The sequence below is a fragment of the Coenobita brevimanus genome, chromosome 26 (assembly GCF_032717465.1).
Source record: "Coenobita brevimanus isolate Jiangsu-jjx chromosome 26, ASM3271746v2, whole genome shotgun sequence".
NCBI classification, from domain to species: Eukaryota; Metazoa; Arthropoda; class Malacostraca; order Decapoda; family Coenobitidae; genus Coenobita; species Coenobita brevimanus.
In genome coordinates, this window is record NC_136979.1 from 16,564,160 (window position 1) to 16,582,982 (window position 18,823).

The 18,823-nt window shown below is 41.7% G+C and overlaps 1 protein-coding gene and 1 non-coding gene across 2 annotated transcripts in view; one reads left to right on the forward strand and one right to left on the reverse strand.

Moving 5' to 3' along the window:
- The window catches only part of LOC145393981 (uncharacterized), a 329,636-nt gene that overhangs the window by 221,471 nt on the left and 89,342 nt on the right, over window positions 1–18,823 (forward strand). The window lies entirely within an intron of this gene.
- Window positions 11,582–11,700, reverse strand: LOC145394297 (5S ribosomal RNA). The gene has a single exon (XR_013896370.1). It is a non-coding gene; the product is annotated as a 5S ribosomal RNA (ribosomal RNA).

An 18,823-nucleotide genomic window follows, 5' to 3' on the forward strand; every position in this document is an offset into this window, starting at 1 on the left:
TGGGTTGAAACAGGGATGTGTCATGTCTCCATGGTTGTTCAATCTGTACATGGATGGGGTAATAAAAGAGGTACAAGGTAGGGTAGTGGATGTTGGAGTGGCCCTGGTGAGAGAGGATAATGTTTGGAAACTCCCTGTACTGTTGTTTGCAGATGATACTGTGTTGTTGAATGAAGACGAAGGGGAGCTGCAAGACTTGGTGGATGAGTTTGGGAGAGTGTGTAAGAAATGGAATCTAAAGGTGAATGTAGGGAAGAGTAAAGTGATGGTCTTTGAGAGAGGTGAAGTCAGTGAATGTACAGCGAGGTTGGATGGTGAGGAATTGGAAAATGTGAGTAAGTTTAAGTACTTAGGTAGTGTGATGAGTAAGGATGGAGGTTTGGAGGGTGAAGTGCTTGAAAGGGTACAGCAGGGAAGAAAGGTTGCTGGTTCTTTGAAAGCAGTGATAAGAAACAGGGAAGTGAGCATGGAAGTGAAAAAGTTACTACATGACAGTATTGTGATACCAGCTCTAACGTATATAAGTGAAGCTTGGACGTTGTTGGAAGGACACAAGTCAAGAGTGAGAGCAGTGGAAATGAGTTATTTAAGAGGAGCCTGTGGAGTCACATGGAGAGACAGGCTGACGAATGAGGATATAAAGGAGCGTTGTGGTGTGGGTGTGGATGTGATAGGGAGCATTATGAGGAAGACACTGAGGTGGTTTGGCCATGTGGAGAGGATGGAGGGTGAAAGACTGACGAAGAGAGTGTATGTGAGTGAGGTCGAGGGGGGAAGAGGGAGGGGGAGGCCGAGGATGAGATGGAGGGATGGCGTGGAGAGGTATATGAGAGAGGGGGGATGTGAGTTGGGAGCAGGGCAGTGAAATGGCGGGGGACAGGGCGTCTTGGAGGCGATTTGTTTGTGGCCACCCCAAACGGGATTGAGGCGTCTGGCAATAGACAGATAGATTTTATGTATTGATTTTCTATAATTTTTCTTTGTCTATGCTTTTTCGGTGTTTTCCAAGGTTGCATAATTGCTGGTTAATTCCCTTGGGACCCCTTTTTAAGGCTTAGTTGATATTGCACAGATAATATTGAATATGATATTATGTAGCCCCATATTTTATATAAAAAATATATATATACACTATATACAGTATTAACTACAGTACATACACTCACTTGTTGTTCACTTGTACCCATCATGGGCAATATATGTGTCAGCACTGTGTGGAAATCTTTGTCTTCACTATTGTGTGGAAGATGTTGTTCATTCTTGCCAACGTCATTTGTGTTCGCCATTTTTTTTTTCTTTTCCTGGTTTTCCTTGTAACTTAATATGTCTGTTTCCACTAGGTAGCTTATTTAATAAATGTTTAATACAGTTCTTTTAATCGCTTATAGAGCAACTGTGATAGTATATTTTCTTTATTACTTTGTAGATGTAATAATGTATAGCTGTATGTATGAAGCACATATTTTATGTAGGTATAAATGGTAACACTCGTTGGTAGTAAATAAATGCTATAGTAAATGAATGAATATATACAGTGTAGAATATTTATTGTTGGTGCAAGTATTTAGTGGTTGAATTATGCAGATTATTGAAGTAGGTATATGTATTTAAGTTGTAACTATACAGCACGTTTTATATGTTCCTGCAGAAGTTTTCTGTCTATCACTGCGTATTGTATAAATGAAGTAACTATGTAACTCACTAGTTTTTACCGTGGTGGGAATGGTGTGAGTGGTGGTGTCACACACGAGTTGATTGACGTGGTGTCGTCTCAGCAAACACACAGTGACGTCGACTTCTCACCCTCAGGTAGCTGTGGTGAGTAAATGAGTGAAGAAAGGTGAGTAAGATGAGTTGTGAATATGGGCTTGGTATTTGCTGTCGTCGTCTTGACCTCTTCACTCGTTGCGTCAGCGTGGTGCTGTTGGTGGAGGTAGGGGGCGGTTGGAGAGCAGGGTGGTGGTCTGGTGGTTGTTGCTGTGTTCTTGCTTTTCGTTTGCTTGTTTTGTTTTTCTTTCTCAATTTATTCTCGGTCCTTTATTCTTGTGATTTACTCGTCGTGGGATGAAGAATGTAGCTACTTGTAGGTGTGTGTAGAAGATTATAGAGACGACTCGTAGACTTGTTACTTGTAGTTGATCATAGATGGTTGTAGTTCGTTGGTTCGTCATAGAAATTGGAAGATTGTTTGTATCAATATTTTGTTAAACTACTGGCAAGGCGTCATGTGACCTCTTCACCTCTACATCAGCGTGATGATCAGGGAGACGGAAGGCGGGTTTGGAGAGAATGCTGTCAGGAGCTGGTTGTGAGTTGTTGGTTGTAAGAGGTATTGTTTGTTTTCTGTCTTGATAATGTAGACTCAACTGTACACTCGTAGGTTCGTTGACTCGTAGGCTTGTAGATTCGCAGGCTCATAGACTCGCAGACTTGTGAACTCATTGACTCGTAGCCTTAACTCGTAAACTTGTAAACTCATTCTTCTTACTGTATACTCTCTTGTGGTTACTTGATCGTAGAATTGTAATTTCCTGATAGTGTAGAATCAACTGTAGAACTGTAGCTGATATTGATTACAGTCTCTCCTGTTTTTGTAGAAATTCACTGTAGAACTGAATCTAATCTTGGTTAGAGTCTCGCGGTCTCGCCTGCTTTTGTAGAAATTCACTGCTGATTTGTAGACGAGGTTCGTATATTCGCTGCCACCATCTTTTGTAGAAACTTCGTAGGTTCTTGTTGTGTGTGTAGATCAGTTATACATATATTAGACTAGTGGACGAGCAGTTGTTAGACGTGAGTAGTTTTGTAAGTAGATAATCTTCGTTCCCTTTTTCATGCAGTGACAGGAGTGGTAAAGATTAGTATGGGACTTTTTATTTGTCTTGGAAATATTAATAAAGTCTCACACACGAGTGAAGTATAGAGTCCCGCTGTTACCTCCCCACTGTCTCACTCTGTCTCTCTCTGCCACCCTCTTGCCCCTGTTGCTAGCCTCCTTCTCCCCACTACCTGTCGGTTCTATGGCTAGCCCGTTTCTGATCTCTGATTCCTACATTCTCGTTTAGCATGGGTCATGTCACATGGGCTATACTGTCGTGGAAGCTTCTAGAACTCTGTATGTCTGTGTGTACTGTATGTACAGCTTCCGGTGCACTTGTAGCATTCCTTCACTTAAGTGTTGCAAGCTAATTTCCTTTTGGTTGATTCTCGCTGACACACTTCCTATTTCACCCTGGCTTGGTGCTTCTATCTATCTATCTGTGAGTTGTATTATTATAATATGGAGTCCTGACATCGCTCGGTCACGCCAGCTGGCAGTCCTCCGACAGCAATCATCATTGACATATGCAAATTTATTAATACGTACCATTGATTTTAATATTGCATAGACATAGTATTCATGATAATATGGTACTGCCCCAATAATATTCTAGAAACATAATACATTTTAAACAAATTGAATACATAATTGAACAAATGCAGTATAGTTAAACTGATTATAAAATATTATGTAACATATTGTAAAATGTGTATGCATAAGACATACGCATATAATTGTGCAATGGTAATACCACTAGGTCATTACATTACATATGGAGTTATCCCTTTAGTAATGTCTAATATTTCACCTAACATGTATGATGATTCTTATAATACAGATTTGTAGTAACATTGTATGAATTGTTATATAATTTTATTCTTATTGTACATAATTGCATTATAATTCTTACGTATCACATGTAGTTACATAACTGTAGCACCTGTAAAATAATTGTATTAACATTGTAGTAACATTGTAGTAATACAGAATTCTACTAACACTGTATGAATTGTTACACAATAATTGTATTGTACATAATTGTATTGTAATTGTTACATATTGTTTGTAGTTATATAGCTGTAGCAAGTGTAATATAATTCTAGTAACACTGCAATAATATTGTAGTAACATTGTAACATTGTAGTAATACATAATTATAACATTGTATGAGTTGTTACATAATTGTATTGTTACATAATATTTGTATTGTACATAAATGTATTGTAATTGTTACATATCATTTGTAGTTACATAACTGTAGCAAGTGTAACACAGTTCTAGTAACACTGCAGTAATATTGCAGTAACACTGTAGTAATGCATAATTGTAACATTGTATGAGTTTCTACATAATTGTAATGTTACATAATAATTGTATTGTACATAATTGTATTATAATTGTTAAATATCATTTGTAGTTACATAATTGTAACAACTGTAACGAAATGCGATCATTTGTCGTTACATAACTGCAGTCTGTCTATCTATCTATTCCCAGACGCCTCAATCCCGTTCGGGGTGGCCACAAACAAATCGCCTCCACGTCGCCGTCCCCTGCCATTTCACTGCCCTGCTCCCAACTCACACACCCCCTCTCTCATATACCTCTCCACCCCATCCCTCCATCTCATCCTTGGCCTCCCCCTCCCTCTTCCCTCCTCCACCTCACTCACATACACTCTCTTCATCAGTCTTTCACCCTCCATCCTCTCCACATGGCCAAACCACCTCAGTGTATTCCTCCTAACACTTCCTATCACATCCACATCCACACCACAATGCTCCTTTATATCCTCATTTGTCAGCCTGACTCTCCATGTGACTTCACAGGCTCCTCTTAAACAACTCATTTCCACTGCTCTCACTCTTGACTTGTGTCCTTCCAACAACGTCCAAGCTTCCCTTCCATACATTAGAGTTGGTATCACAATACTGTCATGTAGTAACTTTTTCACTTCCATGCTCACTTCCCTGCTTCTTATCACTGCTTTCAAGGAACCAGCAACCTTTCTTCCCTGCTGTACCCTTTCAAGCACTTCACCCTCCCAACCTCCATCCTTACTCATCACACTACCCAAGTACTTAAACGTACTCACATTTTCCAATTCCTCACCATCCAGCCTCACTGTACATTCACTGTACTTCACCTCTCTCAAAGACCATCACTTTACTCTTCCCTACATTCACCTTTAGATTCCGTTTCTTACACACTGTCTCAAACTCATCCACCAAGCCTTGCAGCTCTCCTTCGTCTTCACTCAACAACACAGTATCATCTGCAAACAACAGAACAGGGAGTTTCCAAACACTACCCTCTCTGACCAACATCCACTACCCTACACTTGTACCTCTTTTATTACCCCATCCATGGACAGATTGAACAACCATGGAGACATGACATCCCTGTTCCAACCCAACCTTTAAAGAGAAAAATTCACTCAGTTTACCATCCACACGCACTGCAGCCTTAGCACCATCATACATACTCTTCACAGCATTCAGCAACTTCCCACCTACTCTATATATTCTTAATACTTTCCACAATCCTTGTCTATCCACCCTGTCATATATGCTTTCTCCAAATCCATGAAAGCCGCATACAACTTCTTTCCCTTCTCTAGAAACTTTTCCACTAAAGGTCTAACAATGAATATCTGATCTACACAACCTCTTCCCTTCTTAAAGCCTCCCTGTTCTTCTCCAACTAATTCCTCTGTTCTTTCTCTAACTCTGTCAATAAGTATCCTACCATACACTTTTCTTACTATACTAAGAAGGCAAATGCCCATATGACTGCCACACACTTCTTTTTCCCCTTTTCCTTTGTACAAGGGAATAATTATACCTGACTTCCAATCCTCCAGGACTCTACCTTCCTCCCAGGCCAATCTGCACATTTTCCACATCCATTCTGCTACTATCTCTCCCCCATGCTTCAGCATTTCACCACACTCTCCATCAGTTCCTGGGGCTTTCCCCCCTACGTGTCAAGTGGGGTTGGTGGAGGATTAGTGCCCCTCCCTGTAAAACAATTAACTCTAAGCCCTTGGCCACCCCGTTTGGGATACATGGCGTCTGGCAATGAATGAATGAAATGAACTTTCTTCATTACTTCCTCAACTTCTATCCTACTGATTTCTTCCTGTCTTCTCACCTCCCTCCTTCTCCCAGCCATTCCCCAGCCACTTATACTCGCATTACTTCCATCCTCTATGTTCAGCAATTCCTTAAAGTGTTCTCTCCATCTTCTCACTTTTTCTCCCTTCTCCACTAGTAATCTACCATTTTTATCTTTCACTCCCTTGCCAACTTCACTTCCACCCTGTCTTAATCTTTTCACCTCTTTCCAGAACATTTTCTTACAGTCCTTCCACTTTACACTCAAATTCTTTCCAAATTCCTCATCCACTCTCTTCTTACTCCCTCTTACTAATCTTTTCACCTCTCTCTTTCTTTCGACATATAACTCTCTCTTCCGCCTCTCAGCTTCTTCCACGCCCCTATTTCTCATCCATTCATTGTATGCTTTCTTCTTTTGTGCCACAGCCTGTCTTACCTCTTCATTCCACCACTCTGTTCCTTGCACCCTTCTCCGTCTTCTATTCATCCCACACACTACATCACATGCTACACATATTTCTTCTGTGAATATCATGCACACACCTTCCACATCCTCCATCTGCTCCAATTCATATTTGCCCAATCGTTTCTCCACTTCACTGACATTGAGAGGGCTCTCCCTACGTGCTAAGGGGTCTTTGTATGCAGCATGTGTTAGGAGTGTAATGCTGTATGGCAGTGAGACCTGGGCAGTGAAGGAGGAAGACATTCGCCGGCTCAGACGTACAGAAATGACAATGATTAGGTGGATGTGCAGTGCGTCCCTGCGTCCAAGGCCTGGAGGGGCTGGGTTTACAATGGAAGAGTTGAGAGGTAGGATGGGACTGGAGTGTATTGGTGTTGTGATGAGGAGAGGTAGATTGAGGTGGTTTGGACATGTGGAGAGGATGGGGGATGATAATTGGGTGAGGAAGGTGAGAAGTGTTAATATTGGAGGTGGGGTTATGAGGGGTAGACCGAGAAAGACATGGGACGAGGTCATTAAGTGTGACCTTAGGGTTAAGGGACTGAACAGGGAGGCTGCAATGGATCGTGCAGCGTGGAGAGCCGCCATTAGGTGACCAAGGCCGACACATGCAAGCATGTTGGAGCCTTTAAAAACGAAAACGAAAACTCTTATATTCTGCCTTTTTCTCATCCTCTTGTAACCTTTCCACTCTCCTTACAAATACTCCTTCTTCCCGTCCTTCCCTTCTTCTATTTCTCCATCTTTTTTGGATCTTGATTCTGGCCACCACCAAGTAGTGGTCAGAAAGTCCACTCCCCCAAGCTCTATAGGCTCTTGCATCCATTACACATTTTCACATCCTTTCATCCACACACACATAATCATTGCCTTCCTTTCATTCAGTTCACCACCCACCCTTCTCATCACTCGCCATGTATACCTGTGGATTATTTTATGCCTGAAGAGGGTATTGGCTATCACCAACCCCCTCCCAGCGCAAATGTCCACTAACGTACTGCCATTCTCATCTATCTCATCAGGCACACCCCACTCACCAACTATTCTATCCACCTACACATTCCCTACTTTACCATTCATATCACCATAGTAATTGCAGTAATATTGTAGTAACTGCAGTCCTGACATTGCTAATCCGGTCATGCTACAGTCAGTGATAGTGATGATGTGCCTTGCCACTGGCTCGTGGAGAACAATAATTTGCTTTTTGTTTCACTTTTAGAAGGAGTTTATATGGTATTTTGGCATTTTCATTTGTTTGTTACGTGATCTTACTGTTTTTCTTTTTCTTTTTTCATTTTATGTACACTCAACCCCCTGCTATCACGCGTTCAGCTATCACTCTTATCTGCTATCACGCACACATCAAATGCACAACCATACATGCTATCACGCACCCCAAGACCGCTATCACGCGTCGAGTTTGAAGACAGGCTAAGGAAAGCTTATTCACACGGCACTTCATACGAGGTTTGCAGAGGATACGATGGTTAATCGGAACAGTAACGTGGTAAAATTCCCGATTATAGCACGGGCATTTGAAATACAGTACATCTGAATGGATTCCTGCCGAGGACACGACGGGCAAAACAGTGACCAAAACCCATTCGGCTCGAAAGAATATATTGTACTACAGCATTGAAATTTAGCCTAACGCTGAATACTTACTAATATTGTATTTTAGAATAAATATCAATCGTTTTGAAACCCTTATAAAGAGTTAATATTTCTTATGCCGAAAAAACTGTGATGTCGATAAAGTAATCACGTGTTTACAACTGAGATGGGGCTCTGACGACAGTGTGAGGAACGTGTGTGATAGCGTCCAAGTTTTGTTCCACTTAAATGTTTCTCAGCCATTCCTGATATAAGGTACCATGTGATACCCCCTTTAGCTATGGACACTAAAGAAATGGAGACAGCCAAAGAGATCTGGCGGCAACTAAGCCACTCCCAAGCCTTGGAACCCATCAAACCACCCAAGCTGTAATCCTTATAAAAGTTTGATGGCCTTTTATGTTGTTTATTTATTCATTTTACTGTTATTATTAATCAGCGAAGTTAAGCAACGTTGGGTCTGGTTAGTACTTGGATGGGTGACCGCCTGGGAACACCAGATGCTGTTGGCATCCCTACGTGTCAAGTGGGGTTGGTGGAGGATTAGTGCCCCTCCCTGTAAAACAATTAACTCTAAGCCATTGGCCACTCCGTCTGGGATACATGGCGTCTGGCAATGAATGAAATAAATTAATATAATAATGCTTTATTTCATGTTAGAGGAGAGATTGGCAGGAAATCGTAGGCATAAAGTGGTTAAAAGTTAGAAAAATGGGCCACCGAAAAACCAATTAGAAATTTTCCCATTGATTGTTCAGTTCAGCTATCACGCATTCAGCTATCTTGCCCGTTTCCTGTGACCAGTTAGGCGCGATAGCAGGGGGTTGAGTGTATTGATTTTCTATAGTTTGTTTTTCTTCGTTTGTCTATGCTTTTTCGGTGTTGTCCAAGGTTCCATAATTGCTGGTTAATTCCCCTGGGACCCCTTTTTAAGGCTTAGTTGATATTGCACAGTTAATATTGAAAATGATATTATATAGCCCCATATTTTATATAGAAAATATGTATATACACTATATACAGTATTAATTATATACGCTCACATGTTGTTCACTTGTACCCATTGTGGGCAATGTATGTGTCAGCACTGTGTGGAAATCTTTGTCTTCACGACTGTGTGGAAGATGTTGTTCATTCTTGCCAGCGTCATTTGTGTTGGCCATTTTTTTTCTTTTCCTGGTTTTCCATGTAACTTAATATGTCTGTTTCCACTAGGTAGCTTTAATTAATAAATGTTTAATACAGTTCTTTTAATCCCTCACAGAGCAACTGTGATAGTATATTTTCTTTATTACTTTGTAGATGTAATAATGTATAGCTGTATGTATGAAGCACGTATTTTATGTAGGTATAAATGGTAACACTCGTTGGTAGTAAATAAATGCTATAGTAAATGAATGAATATATACGGTGTAGAATATTTATTGTTGGTGCAAGTATGTAGTGATTGGATTATGCAGATATTTGAAGTAGGTATATGTATTTAAGTTGAAACTATACAGCACATTTTTTATGTTTGTGCAGAAGTTTTTCGTCTACCACTGTGTGTTGTATAAATGAAGTAACTATGTAACTCACTAGTTTTTACCGTGATGGGAATGGTGTGAGTGGTGGTGAGTGGTGGTGTCACACACAAGTTGATTGACGTGGCGTCGTCTCGGCAAACACGCACAATGACGTCGACTTCTCACCCTCAGGTAGCTGTGGTGTATAAATGAGTGAAGAAAGGTGAGTAAGATGAGTTGTGAATATGGGCTTGGTATTTGCTGTCGTTGTCTTGACCTCTTTGCTCCTTGCGTCAGCGTGGTGCTGTTGGTGGAGGTAGGGGGCGGTTGGAGAGAAGGGTGGTGGTCTGGTGGTTGTTGCTGTGTTCTTGCTTTTTGTTTGCTTGTTTTGTTTTTCTTTCTCAATTTATTCTCGGTCTTTTTTTCTTGTGATTTACTCGTTGTGGGATGAAGAATGTAGCTACTTGTAGGTGTGTGTAGAAGATTATAGAGACGACTCATAGACTTGTTACTTGTAGTTGATCGTAGATGGTTGTAGTTCGTTGGTTCGTCATAGAAATTGGAAGATTGTTTGTATCAATATTTTGTTAAACTACTGGCAAGGCGTCTTGTGACCTCTTCACCTCTACATCAGCGTGATGATCGGGGAGATGGATGGGGGGTTTGGAGAGAATACTGTCAGGAGCTGGTTGTGAGTTGTTGGTTGTAAGAGGTATTGTTTGTTTTCTGTCATGATAATGTAGACTCAACTGTGCACTCGTAGGCTCGTAGACTCATAGACTCGCAGACTCGTGAACTCGTAGACTCGCAGACTTGTGAACTCATCGACTCGTAGCCTTAACTCGTAAAGTTGTAAACTCATTCTTCTTACTGTATACTCCCTTGTGGTTACTTGATCGTAGAATTGTAATTTCCTGATTGTGTAGAATCAGCTGTAGAACTGTAGCTGATATTGGTTACAGTCTCACCTGCTTTTGTAGAATTTAACTGTAGAACTGAATCTAATCTTGGTTAGAGTCTCGCCTTCTTTTGTAGAAATTCACTGCTGATTCATAGACGAGGTTCGTACATTCGCTGCCACCATCTTTTGTTGAAACTTCATAGGTTCTTGTAGTGTGTGTAGATCAGTCATACATATATTAGACTCGTGGACGAGCGGTTGTTATACGTGAGTAGTTTTGTAAGTAGATAATCTTCGTTGCCTTTGTCATGCAATGACAGGAGAAGTAAAGATTGATATGGGATTATTTTTATTTGTCTTGGAAATATTAACAAAGTCTCTCACACATGAGTGAAGTATAGAGTCCCGCTGTTACCTCCCCACTGTCTCAGTCTATCTCTCTCTGCCACCCTCTTGCCCCTGTTGCCAGCCTCCTTCTCCCCACTACCTGTCGGTTCTGTGGCTAGCCCGTTTCTGATCTCTGATTCCTACATTCTCGTGTAGCAGCGTGTCACATGGGCTATACTGTCGTGGAAGCTTCTAGGAATCTGTACGTTTGTGTGTATGTACTGCTTCTGGTGCACTTCTAGCATTCTTTCACTTAAGAGTTGCAAGCAAATTTCCTTTTGGTTGATTTTCACTGACACACTTCCTATATAACACCCTGGCTTGGTGCTTCTATCTATCTGTCTATCTATCTATCTGTCTATGAGTTGTATTATTATAATATGGAGTCCTGACAAAAGGCAAAACTTCAATAAACAAGGAAAATGGGAAAAAGTGGAGTATTATAGGACAGATGAGGTATCACTACAACAGTATGCAAATAGGGTGGAAGAAAAATGTAATGAAGACAAGAGTTACCAATATAACACAGATGAATACATTAATAGAAGAAGCTGCCAACGAAACGTTAAAAACAAGCTATAGAAGAAAAGTAATTGAAAGGGAAAATAAAATAAGGGAGCCTGTTTGGATGAACGATGAAATATTTTTTTTTTTTTCATTCATTGCCAGACGCCATGTATCCCAGACGGGGTGGCCAAGGGCTTAGAGTTAATTGTTTTACAGGGAGGGGCACTAATCCTCCACCAACCCCACTTGACGTAGGGATGCCAACAGCATCTGGTGTTCCCAGGCGGTCACCCATCCAAGTACTAACCAGACCCAACGTTGCTTAACTTCGCTGATCGAACGGGAAGCGGTGTACTCAACGTGGTATGGCCGTTGAGAGAAAAGATTGAATAGGCAAAAAAGAAACACAAAATCAGGATGAAAGAGACAGAATATATGAGCTCTATAGGGAACAAAAACAGAAGGCGCAAATCCTCATTAAGAAGGAGATGTTTGAACATGAACAAAAGCTCACAAAAGAAATAAAAGAAAGCAATGAAAAGGGTAAAAAAATTGAGGGAAGCCGTTAATAAACTAAGGGGTATAGGCAAAAAATTTGACAAATTAGCAATATACAACAAAGAAGGTAACAAACTAAATGATATACAGGCTAGTGAGGAAATAACAAAATTTTGGGATAAAATCTATAAAAAGCAAGAAAACAGCATAAATAAAGCATGGAATAGTGAAACAAGGCAAGAATACATAAACAAGTTGGACTTAGAAAGTAATCTGAATGTCATGAATATAGATATACCAGTAGCACACAACAGAGAGAGAGAGAGAGAGAGAGAGAGAGAACATATGAATTCCCTCCTAGTATAAGAGAACATATGGACATGTGCTGCAAAGTACAAAGCAAAATAAAACCCATGGAATATCCACACATTACACAAGACCAAGTAAAACAGTGCATACAAAAGCTAAAAAACAGAAAAGCCCCAGGACCAGATAAAAACAAGCCTGAACTCTACAAAGCCCTGATATAAAGTGAGAAATGTATAGAAAGTCTTATAAACTGCTTTCAGCACATTATAGATGATGGCACAGAATTAGGGAATGGGTATGGTTGAATACAAAAATGATAGAGAAAACAACTAAACCTACATCAGAGCAACTCAGACCAATAGCGCTGACCAATATTTCATACAAAATATGTGTCACTGATAGGAAAATTTGTGGATTGCCATATCACCATGAACAATGAGGCTAAAGAAACACAAGCAGGCTTCACAAAGGGAGCTAGAATAGAAGACAGCTTATTAACCTTAAATCCTGTCCACACGAGGATACAGTGTCTGCAGACACAAGTGAGAATTTTGTTCGATGACAGTCTCACCGCATTTGTCTGCAGACAGACCAGAAAAATGTTCGTGATCCAGTTTGAGCGAAAACATGAGACACTGTCTGTGGCCAGTGGAGTGACGCTGCTGCCAGACACGATTGTAAACAAGAGTGCTGCCAAGTGCTAATGAATTAGAAAATATTAGAGGGAAATAGAGTATCTATATGAAAAATGACTGCATTTTTAATAGATACTGCTAAACCTACATACGTAAGCAATACATTATAAAACAATTTGAGAGAGAGAGAGAGAGGAGGGGATGCGTGGAGTAGGGGTGGAGCAGGGTGATGTATGTTCATATATTAGCCTCAGTGTTAAATCATATCATTGTAACATTAATCCATGATTGGGTTGATTTCTGTGTATGCATGCACAAGTCTCGTCTTTGTAACACAGGGTCAGTTTGATGCTGCATCCACTGGAGAGAAATATCAGGGTAGCCTCAAGCCGACCTTCTGGAGGTATGCTAGCTCTCATATTGGTGTCCTGCTTGATGATGTAAGGGTTTATTTTGGCAAGGAGAGTATGGAAAGTATTGGGGTCCATTCTCAGGTAATTGGTGAAGTCTTTCTTATTCCCCTCCTGCAGTACACGTAGTATGGTCACATGACTTTCCAGCTCTTTCCTTTTCATTAACCACTCTTTGCATTATGATGTTCTATGTGGTTTTGTTCTCATCTTTTTCACACACAGGGATATCAGTATGCTACATACCTTCCTATCTTTCTTGCGACTCACCATGCTTTAGTTATCGTACCGCTACCACACACGAGTACGTCGTCAGCCAAACCCGCACTCTGCTTCAGCCACCATGACTGGCCAGATAGCGCCGTGTGGACAACTTTACAACTGGGTCCGCAGACTTTGTCTGCTGATGTACAAAGTCTGCCAGACGCTGTATGCTCGTGTGGACGGGGCTTTACAATATTGTATAGAGGATAGCTACCAGATAGGAAAACCTCTTATAATAATATCCATTGATTACTCAAAGGCATTTGACTCTATTAAAAGAGAGAAAATAGTACAGGCACTAATGCGATACAAGGTACACCCAAAGATAATAGATACCATAGTTAACATATGTGAAGAAGACAAAACAAAAATAAAAGCAGGTGATTCTGAAATAGAAATGGACATAACGAGCGGGATTAGACAAGGCTGCACAGGCTCGACAATATTATTCAAATTAATAACCAACCTGATAATAGAAAAATTGGAAGGACAAAATATTGGATTCATCAATGAGAAACTGAAAATAGGAGTACTATTCTTTGCTGATGATGGACTCCTAATGGCACATTTGATAGAAGATGCAAGAGACAGCCTAAAAACAGTAATAGAATTTAGTCAAGAATGTGGTCTAAACATAAACAGAACAAAAAATAATATCATCATCCATAATATGAAAAACCAGCCAGATGAAATAGAAGGGATAAAAGTAACATAATATAAAATACCTTGGATTACAAATAGACAACAAAAGAAACTACTTCAAAACACACAAAGAAATGATGGCACATAAAACACAAAACATGGCAAATATTACATACTCAGTAATAGCAAGGAGCTGTAATAAAGTCATGACAGGTAAAACCTACTGGAAAAACATAGCCGTACCTACAATACTTCATGGGTCGAACATCATCAATTACACGGAAACAGAAATTGAAAAGCTACAAAGGATAGAGAACGGAGTATACAGACAAATATTAGGAGCACCCAAGTATGCAGCAAATTGCACACTAAGATTGATTGATTGATTGAAAAAAAAAGGGGGGGGGGGTGCCGCAACATCACAGTCATATGGCACCGCTACAAAATGTTAAAAGAAAGCAAAACTGTGGCACAATGAATAAATAAAAACAGAAGGAGGAATAAAAATATAACAATAAAAACCGTCAAAAATAGCAGGAATAAAAGAGCATTAGAAACAAAATAATTTAAAAGTTAAAAAGAAAAGCTAAAATTATAGCTGATGGAGGACGCCAGCCTTCTCCACGAACCACAGCACCTCATGTCCGGGGGAGGGACACCATTCTCCCAGAATCAGGGAGAGACAGAAGGCACCGTCACCACCCCGACACTGGGAGAGGTAACGCTCGTGCAGGTCCCCCAGACTCGGGCACTCGACCAGCAAGTGCTGCACAGTCAGGGGGACCAAGCGGTCATCACAGTAAGGCTGAACACCTCCAGACACGAGGTAACTGTGCGTAAGACGTGTGTGATCCGTCCGGAGACGGGTCAAGGCAGTTGCTGAGCGTCGCCCCTGGACACTAGCATATGTCCAGGGACGATCAACAGTTCTCATAATCTCCTCCGTCTTGGTGGTGGGACCAATGGCCTCCCACCTTCGCTGCCAACTGTCCTGGACTGTCACCCAAAGGGAGGAGAACGTGTCTCTAAAGGGCACGGGGCTTTGGGGAGGAGCTCGAGTGGCGGCCTCCCTAGCTAGCCTGTCAGCATTCTTGTTCCTCGTAACTCCCACATGAGCCGGGACCCAGCAAAATGTAACTTGGTAACCCCTACGTTGCAGTAGGTAAAGCCACTCAAAAAGTGATAAAACAAGGGGATGATGTGAAGGTGTAAAACATTCTAGCGCAGAGAGCGCAGTACGGGAGTCGCTAAAAATTGTGAAAGACGAAACGGGAAGAGTAAAAATAATACGCAGAGCTAAACTAAGAGCAGTTAGTTGTGCCGTAAAAACGGAAGCAACCCTAGGGAGGCTACCACCCCTACAGGAGGGGAACACGACACCATACCCAACTCCAGCATCTGACTTTGAGCCATCAGTGAACACTGGGGTGCAGCCAGAATGTGTAGAGGAATGTTCCAAAAACAGAGCATGGGACTGACACTGCGGTAAAGAGTGTTTGTTGGTAATAGCGGGGCCGCAGACACACATGCGGAAACTCCCAGTAACTGACCCTAGGAAATCGGAGGGGACATACGGGAAAGGAAGGTATTGATAACTCCTCCATAACAGACGCAACCCTGAACCCGAAAGGCTTAGGGAAGCTCGGACGGGCAATATACTGTAAAGAACGTGAAACACAGGAGACTGCTACGCCGGAAATAGATTCTGGAAGACGGTGCACTCTGCACCAGGACCTTAATAGTAGGGATTGGCGGCGTAAGTCCAATGGAAGGACACGAGCATCGACCAGTAAACTAGGAATGGGAGATGTTCGGAATGCACCGGTTGCCAGGCGAACACCGGCATGGTGTACAGAGTCCAACACATGAAGGTGAGCCTCTATAGCAGAAGAGTAAACCTCACATCCATATTCTAGTTTAGATAGGACAAGAGACCGGTGCAAGAGGAGGAGTGTCTGCCTGTCAGCTCCTCAAGAGGTATGAGCCAGAATTCTCAGAAGTGATAGAGCCTTCATACAAGCTGTCTTGATGTAACGAAAATGTGGTATCCACGTCAGTCGGCTGTCAAATATGAGACCCAGAAAGCGAGTCTCCTCCACACATGAGATTCTTCTATCATAAAAATACAGGTCTGGGTCAGGGTGAACTCCACGAAGACGGCAAAAGTGCATGGCCACAGCCTTCGAGGCGAAAAAACAAAATCCATGAATATCAGCCCACCGGGAAATCCAGTTAATAGCCAACTGTAACTTTCTTTCAATTAAAGGCATCCTTGCCGCTGAGGAGATTGACAGGTCGTCCACATACAAACAACCACGAACTCCGTCCGGAAGTACACTGATGACACTATTTATAGCCACAGCGAAAAGTGTGACACTAAGTATACTTCCTTGGGGCACGCCATCTTCAAGTGGACAAGCTTCGGACAACACGCCCCTGACCCGCACCCGTAAAAATCGATGGGATAAAAACTGCCGAATAAAAGTTGGGAGTCGGCCACGGAGACCGAACTCATAGAGACGAAGTAAAATTCCGTGGCACCAAGCCGTGTCATATGCTTTCTCTAGGTCAAAAAATACTGACATGATGCTGATTAGTGGCGAATGCTTCACAAATGGAAGATTCCAAGGATAAAAGAGCATCAGTGGTGGATCGCATTTTCCGGAAACCATATTGTACAGGTTCTTATTAATGATCTCTTATCTGTCACCCACAATCCCATTCACTCTTATGCAGATGACTCAACACTACATAGTTCTTTCACGCTCAGACATCCATTTACAAAGTCTAATATCTCTACCTCTCAACTCAGTACAGCCATCTCCATAAATCAAGATCTATCTACAATCAGTGAATGGGGACAAAACAACTTTGTCTCTTTTAATGTTATTAAAACTAAATATATACAGTTTACTAATATACTGATATTGCCAGATTCGTACATTACCTTCAGTGCTACTAACATTCTCGTCTCCAAAAGTATTGAAATTCTTGGCGTCTCACTTAACAGTGCCCTCAGCTGGACCTCTCATGTCAAATCACTTGCTAAAACCGTCTCAAAGAAACTTGGATTATTGTACAGAGTCTGTAACTTCTTCGCCAATGAGCAGTTAGCTATAATTTATAAGAGTCATGTGCGCTCTCAGCTTGAATATTGCTCACCCTTGTGGAATGGTTGTGGAGAGGTTGCATTAAGACAACTAGACAAAATTCAGAACAAAGCTGTCAGAATCATTAATAACCCTGCCATTACATATAAACTACCTCCCCTGCAAGTAAGAAGGAATGTTGCCTCCCTTGCATTATTTTACAGATATTTTTTTGGCAAATGCTCAGACGAAGTTGCGTCCATGGTGCCACCTCTCCATGCCTTCCCTCGTGCTACACGGGCATCTGGTAGCGCTCATGACTGGAATGTCACTCAGCCATATTGCAGAACTTCTGCCTATCAGAATTCTTTCATTCCCCAAGCTGCATATCTCTGAAACTCGCTTCCCCAGAGATGTTTCCCTCCAAATTTCAACTCACAACTGTTCAAGTCTAACTGTTACAGATATTTTATGAACGGAGGACACCAGTAATCTGGTGTATGGATTATTTTTTTTTTTTACTCATTTGTTTTTCCTTCCTCCATTCTGTTATTTATAAAAAAAAAAAAAAAAAAGTGATTTCCTCTCTCTAAATACCACATAAGTCTGGTATTGACCATCTTTTCAAGCAATTTACAAATGCAGGAGGTCAGGGAAATGGGACGGTAATTGGTCGCCTGCTGGCGATCCTTCCCCGGCTTTGGGATGGGGATAATTACTGCAATACCCCAAAAAGAGGGAAAATCATCAGTATTCCAAATTAAATTATAAATGTCTAATACAAATGAGTAAGCCCCATCATGTGTGTGACGTAAAATGGCGTATGGGATGTCATCTTGCCCCGGAGATGAATCATGGCATTGAGATAGAGCCATCTTAAGCTCAGAGATGGAAAAGGGGACATTATAAGATTCACCGCCGGGGGAAGCAAAGTTAACACCTCGGGATTCCAAATCTCGGCGATGGTGTGCCATTGGCGAGGTGGGATCCTTCCTGGAGACACTTGCAAAGTGATCGGCAAATATGTCAGCAACCACCTTAGGATCAGCCACCGTCACACCAGCATGGGACAAGACAGGAGGAGGAGGGGCTGCAAACTTCCCAGATATCTTGCGCACTCTATTCCACACTTGTGTGAGTGGAGTCTTTGTTGTAATTGAGGAGACATAAGCTTTCCACGACTCTTGCCGTGCACTCTTTAGGACCCGCCGAGCATGAGCTCGCACCCGTCGAAAGGCATCCAAGGACTGGGGGTCCCCACAATGCCGCCGAAGGCGGAACGCTTCGCCCGCACAGCAGCAGAGCAATCACTGTTCCACCAAGGGACAGGACGTCTGGGAAAACGTCCAGATGTCCTGGGGATGGATTGGAGAGCAGAAGAATGTACTAAATCCGTAAAATATGTCGCAGCCTCGCCAGTACTACTAAAATCAGCTATCAAGTAATCAGGGGAACTAAGTTATGTAAAAAGCTTCCAATCAGCCCTATCTAAGCACCGCCGGGGAAGACGAGACATTGGTTCCGATGCTATAGACTCCACTATGATAGGGAAGTGGTCACTGCCATATAAATGTGGCAAGACCTGCCAGTTAAAATCTAAGAGGGCATTTGAAGAGCAGAGAGAAATATCAGTGGCAGTAAAAGTACCGGTCT